Genomic DNA, 5,736 nt, shown 5'->3' with positions numbered 1-5,736 from the left:
TGTAGACAGATAGGTTCTATTAGTCCTGAATAGGGCATGTGTATATAACAAAGGTGAGCACGTAAGGCAAAGCCGAAAACTCAAGCAGAAGGTATATAGAGAAGAAGTCCTCCAGCTCACCTGACACTTGCTGTATGTGTCGCGGTCATCGCACGGGCTCTCGTGTCGGCACACGATGGGTATAGACAGGCAGAGGCAAAAGGGTTGAGTCCAGCGCTGAAGAGGATAAAAGGGAAACTAGTTCCAAGTTTACTAGATATTCGATTAAAAAGGTCCAATAGGTTGGAGTCCTGGTGTGCAAACGGGAGTGAATAACGATCCAGTCCTGAAGCCTACGCGTTTCAGACGTTAGGCACGTCCTTAATCATGGCTGTTGAAGTTTTGGATACTAGGGCCCCGGTTTTTATATACATGAGTTCCGGTTTGTGCAGCTGATTAGACTTGATTGCGTGTCAGCTTACGATAGATCATTGAAACGCAAGCCAGAGCGTATTTAAAGATTCTACATGTGAGATTGCTACAAAATAGAACATGATTGTGAACTAAACTTATGAAAGGATGAGAGGTAAAGCCTGGGAAAACAGAGAACGTGTATTTCTAACTGCAGTTTTTTTAAATTGCGATCACGAAGTGTTAGGACATCGCTTCTGTGAGTTACGTAACATTGACTTCTTTGTTTACATGCTAGATCCTGTGTGTGTTATTGGCTGGCCGGATGAGCCAGTAGGAAGCAAGGAAACCTGACGGGCCTCCTGGAATCAGCTGATGCTCCAAGTGCGATCTTGTTCAAGGTAAGTAAGTATATCGGGCTGTCTATAATGGTACTTGTTAAATTATTTCGGTTTTACGAAGACTAAATATGAAAAGAGAAAGTTTAGATTGGTTAATACACTAAGGAGCAACGTGATATATGGAGATAAATAAAGGACGACATGTAGTTATGACAGGCGGTATCTTTATGAAAAGTTACAGTATAGTTTCTCAGGGTTTTTTGAGCATGCAATTTATTTGGTTTGCGTTACTAGGGACCGGCATGGACTAGTGTGAACTATGGGTGAATAATATAGTGGGTCTATATAGAAGGTGCTACTCTTAGATGTCCCAGGCTGAAAACAATTGTATATTAAACGGGTTGGGTATATATGATGTTTTAGTTTGTGCAAGATACAAAAAGACATGCGGTCAACTAGTGAGGGAACTATGAATGTATTGTAGTTAATTAAATGGAAAAATAAATCAGTGGGGGGGGGGCCCTTGGTATCTATGCGCTGGATCGAAGTATAGGTGTAGAGTGCAGGGAGTGTAGGGAAAATGGAAAATTGGCAAAAGTAAAGAAAAATGTGACTGGCTAAAAAAAGTCAAAATATTGTATCAATTGCATTACAAAAAGCACATGTTATGTATGCAAAAAATATTGATGACTTTAGGGACAGACGGAGAGAGATCATTGGCTTGAGACTGTTGCTCATAAGGTGTTAGTTGCTGTACAAATAATAGGATGTATCCTTTGGAATACAGACTAAAATATTAATACTGAAACATAAGTTCTTTCTTGAGGTTGAGTCCCTGTGGGAACCTCGTTTTTAGTCTGTATATCCAAAAAGCCTCTCGCAGATGAGTTTTATGTTTTAAGTCGCCTCCTCTTTTGGGGAGGTGGATTTTTTCTATGGCGAAACATCGGAACGATTTTACTGATCGATTATGATGATGGATGAAATGTTTAGAGGCACTAGAAATGTTTAGAATATTTGCATTTCTTATATAGCTGAGGTGTTCAAGGATCCTAATTTTAAATTTGCGGTTTGTGCAGCCTATATATTTTAGTTGGCAATCTATGCATTCGATGACGTAGATAACGGATTCGGAATTGCAATTAATATAATTTTGGATAGTATAGGTATCTAATTGTGTAGAGTCACTGAACGTTTTGGTAGGGTAAGCATATTGGCAGACCTTACAGGGGTGCTGTCCACATTTGTAGAACCCTTTGGTTTCCAACCACGTTGATTTGGTTTCCTGTGAAGTAAATAGGGATGGTGATAGTGTGCTGCCTATTGATGGAGCTTTTCTTGCTATTATTCTACATCCTTCCTTTAGGATGGACCTCAAGTCGACGTCCTCCATGAGAACAGGTAAGTACTTATCCACTAGATTTTTTATTTCCTCAAACTGGTTACTTTGCTGTAGAACCAAGGTTGGTTGATTGGATTCTGGTTTGGTCGTTTTGTGCTGTTCTAGGAGTAGAGTTCTTGGTTTTTTGGTAATAATGTTTCGGGCTCTGTTGAGGGACCACTGTGGATAGCCTCTCTTCCTCAGTCTGGTTGTGATACATTCTTGTTCTGTATTGAACTGGTTAGTTGATGTGCAATTTCTTTTAGCACGATGAAGTTCTCCTACTGGGATGGCTTTGATTGTATGTCTAGAATGATTACTTGTAGCATGCAAAATGGAGTTGGCTGAGGTGGGTTTCCGGTGCGTTTGAGTTGTAATAATTTGACCTATTTTTCCCTCCAGTTCTAGGTCTAAAAAGACTATTGACGTTTTATCATGGTTGTGGGTAAACTTGAGATTGTAGGGGTTCTGGTTAAGATAGTCGACGAAGTTTGAAATATGATCAATGGGTCCCTTCCATATTAGCAAGAGGTCGTCGATATAACGTCCATACCACTCAATGTTAGTGCCATGAGGGTTGTTGCTAGAAAAGATGTATAATTCCTCCCACCACGCCATTACCAGGTTTGCAATTGATGGGGAGAATTTGGCTCCCATAGAGACGCCTTTCAGTTGGAGAAAAAATTTTCCATCAAATTGGAAGAAATTGTGCTTCATTAGAAACATAAGTACATTTAGGATATAAGTTTGAAAATTTCTGTCGTAAGTACTGTGTGTCTGAAGGTGACTTTCTAAAGCAGTGTATGCTACATGATGAGGAATTGATGTGTAGAGTGAGACAACATCACAGGTTAACCAGGTATAATTTTCGTTCCAAATTTTGTCTTTTAACGAGATAAGGACATTTTTGGTATCTTTTAGAAAACCTGGAGTTTGCTGGGCCAAAGGTTGTAACAAGGTGTCGAGCCATTCTGATAATTTTTCTAATATGGATCCTATCCCTGAGACTATAGGTCTCATTGGTGGGGGATTAATTAGTTTATGGGTTTTAGGTAAAGCGTGTATTATAGGAGTAATGGGTTGTTCAACATATAAATAATTAAATTGTTTCTGATTAATGAAACCCCCTTGAAGACCTTCGTTCAGTAAACTTTTCATTAAGAATTTTATTTTCACTGTTGGATTTGAGTCAAGTTTTTTATAGGTGTTGACATCAGATAACATGTCAAGTATTGATTTTTGATAGTCTGATTTATTCATGATGGCAATTCCTCCGCCTTTGTCTGCCATTTTAATCGTAAGTTCTTTGTTGTCTTTCAAAGTTTTCATTGCTTTTTTCAGGCGGTTAGGCATGTTGGGTTTTGGATGGTTAGTTTTGAGTCTATCTGCTATGCTTTGTAATTCTTGTTCAATGATAAATTGAAATCGGTCCATAGATTCAGTTCGTGCATTCACAGGATAGAATTTGGGGTTGGAGGTTATAAAGTTTGAAGACATCATAACAGTTTGGTCCGTTCTCTCCGGTTGCAGACTTTCTAGACATGCTAGGGTTCTGAGTTCTTGGAAAGAGAATTCGGACGTGAGTTGGTGTTTGTAGTTCTTGAAATCCCTATTGGGTTGGCTTGTGAGAGTCGTGGTGGTAATGGGGTCTTCAGTTGTGATGGAATCTTTAAGGAAGTATTTTTTAACAGTTAAATTGCGAATAAATTTGTTTATATCTAGCAATGTATTGAATAGATTAAAGTTATTGTTGGGGGCGAAATTAAGGCCCAGAGTGAGGACTTCTTCTTGGTCTGCCGAGAGAGGGAAGGATGATAGATTCGTTATGTTGGAATTTAATAGTGCTGGAACTTTCGCGACCGGAGGTGACGGGTTTGTTCTTGATAGGGTCGATTTGTGCTTCCTCCCGCCCCTCCTGCCTCGTTTTTTGACATTTGTGCGGTAGCTTCTTGTCTATGGTGAGGACGGGAAGAAGTTCCAACATGTTCTTCTTCTGATAGGCCTTCTGCAGAGTCGGGTTCCGTGGAACTGAAGCTTACCCTGCTCGGTATATCTCTATAACGTTTGTATTGTTGGTTGCGTTGTTTTAGAATGGGTCTAGGTCTAGAAAAATTGCGTTCCTTTCGATTCCAGTTATATACTTCGTTGTTCATATAGTCTCGTGTGTCCCGCTGAAACTTTGATTTCTTTGTTTCAGCTATGGAAAGGTCTAGTTTGTCGATGTAAGAAGACGTGCGTGTATCCAGCTGTGAAAAGGCAGGTAAGCTTGAGTAGACATCCAGTTCTTTTTTGATGTCTATAATCTTGATTTCCAATTCTTTTAGTTTTTGTTCTTCTTGTCTCGTGATGAGATTCATTAGTTTGATGGAACAATCAGAAAGAGTTTGGTTCCATTCTGTGTGAAAGTCTTCAGTGTATATAAAGGATGGCATTTTCTTCAAACGTAGCCCCCTAGGAATCATATTTTTGGAGACGTAATTTTTGAGGGTAGTGAGATCCCACCATAGTTTTGCCTGTTGTGCCAGGTGTTTCTCCAAGTTGTGGAATGAGGCTTCCAAATCCGGGTTTCTTTCAGAGGTGTTGCCACTGCTGCCAAAGACTTTTGCGGCCAGTTCAGATCTTGTTAACTGAGCCTCGTTTGACATGTTGAGCGTAGTCTCAAGAATTTATATAGTTATTGTATAGTATATTTCTAGTAACACAGGTACATTGGGTATCTCTCCAAATGTGCAGGAATTGATGAGAAGAGGTTATAAAACCAATGAGAGGATTATTTAGCCAGAGTATAGTATACAAAATTATTTTGAGGATCTTAATTTGCATAGACGAATTGATTAAATCCCTGTAGACATATTATCGTGACTGACTTGCATTAAAAATTTCTCCCGTTGCACAAAAAATTCAAAGCAGGAATGTTGTACACATGTGTAGACAGATAGGTTCTATTAGTCCTGAATAGGGCATGTGTATATAACAAAGGTGAGCACGTAAGGCAAAGCCGAAAACTCAAGCAGAAGGTATATAGAGAAGAAGTCCTCCAGCTCACCTGACACTTGCTGTATGTGTCGCGGTCATCGCACGGGCTCTCGTGTCGGCACACGATGGGTATAGACAGGCAGAGGCAAAAGGGTTGAGTCCAGCGCTGAAGAGGATAAAAGGGAAACTAGTTCCAAGTTTACTAGATATTCGATTAAAAAGGTCCAATAGGTTGGAGTCCTGGTGTGCAAACGGGAGTGAATAACGATCCAGTCCTGAAGCCTACGCGTTTCAGACGTTAGGCACGTCCTTAATCATGGCTGTTGAAGTTTTGGATACTAGGGCCCCGGTTTTTATATACATGAGTTCCGGTTTGTGCAGCTGATTAGACTTGATTGCGTGTCAGCTTACGATAGATCATTGAAACGCAAGCCAGAGCGTATTTAAAGATTCTACATGTGAGATTGCTACAAAATAGAACATGATTGTGAACTAAACTTATGAAAGGATGAGAGGTAAAGCCTGGGAAAACAGAGAACGTGTATTTCTAACTGCAGTTTTTTTAAATTGCGATCACGAAGTGTTAGGACATCGCTTCTGTGAGTTACGTAACATTGACTTCTTTGTTTACATGCTAGATCCTGTGTG

The 5,736-nt window shown here is 39.8% G+C and overlaps 1 long non-coding RNA gene across 1 annotated transcript; it reads left to right on the top strand.

Annotated features, from left to right (window-relative positions):
* Positions 1-698: 698 nt before the first annotated feature.
* LOC142719263 (uncharacterized) lies at positions 699-4,371 on the top strand. The gene is made up of 3 exons (XR_012872704.1): positions 699-791; positions 2,098-2,132; positions 4,310-4,371. It is a non-coding gene; the product is annotated as an uncharacterized LOC142719263 (long non-coding RNA).
* The last annotated feature ends 1,365 nt before the right edge of the window (positions 4,372-5,736 follow it).

The sequence above is a fragment of the Rhinoderma darwinii genome, unplaced genomic scaffold (assembly GCF_050947455.1).
Source record: "Rhinoderma darwinii isolate aRhiDar2 unplaced genomic scaffold, aRhiDar2.hap1 Scaffold_472, whole genome shotgun sequence".
In the NCBI taxonomy this organism is placed as follows: Eukaryota; Metazoa; Chordata; class Amphibia; order Anura; family Rhinodermatidae; genus Rhinoderma; species Rhinoderma darwinii.
The sequence above is the reverse complement of the archived record's forward strand: the minus strand, read 5'-3'. Positions and strand labels throughout refer to the sequence as shown.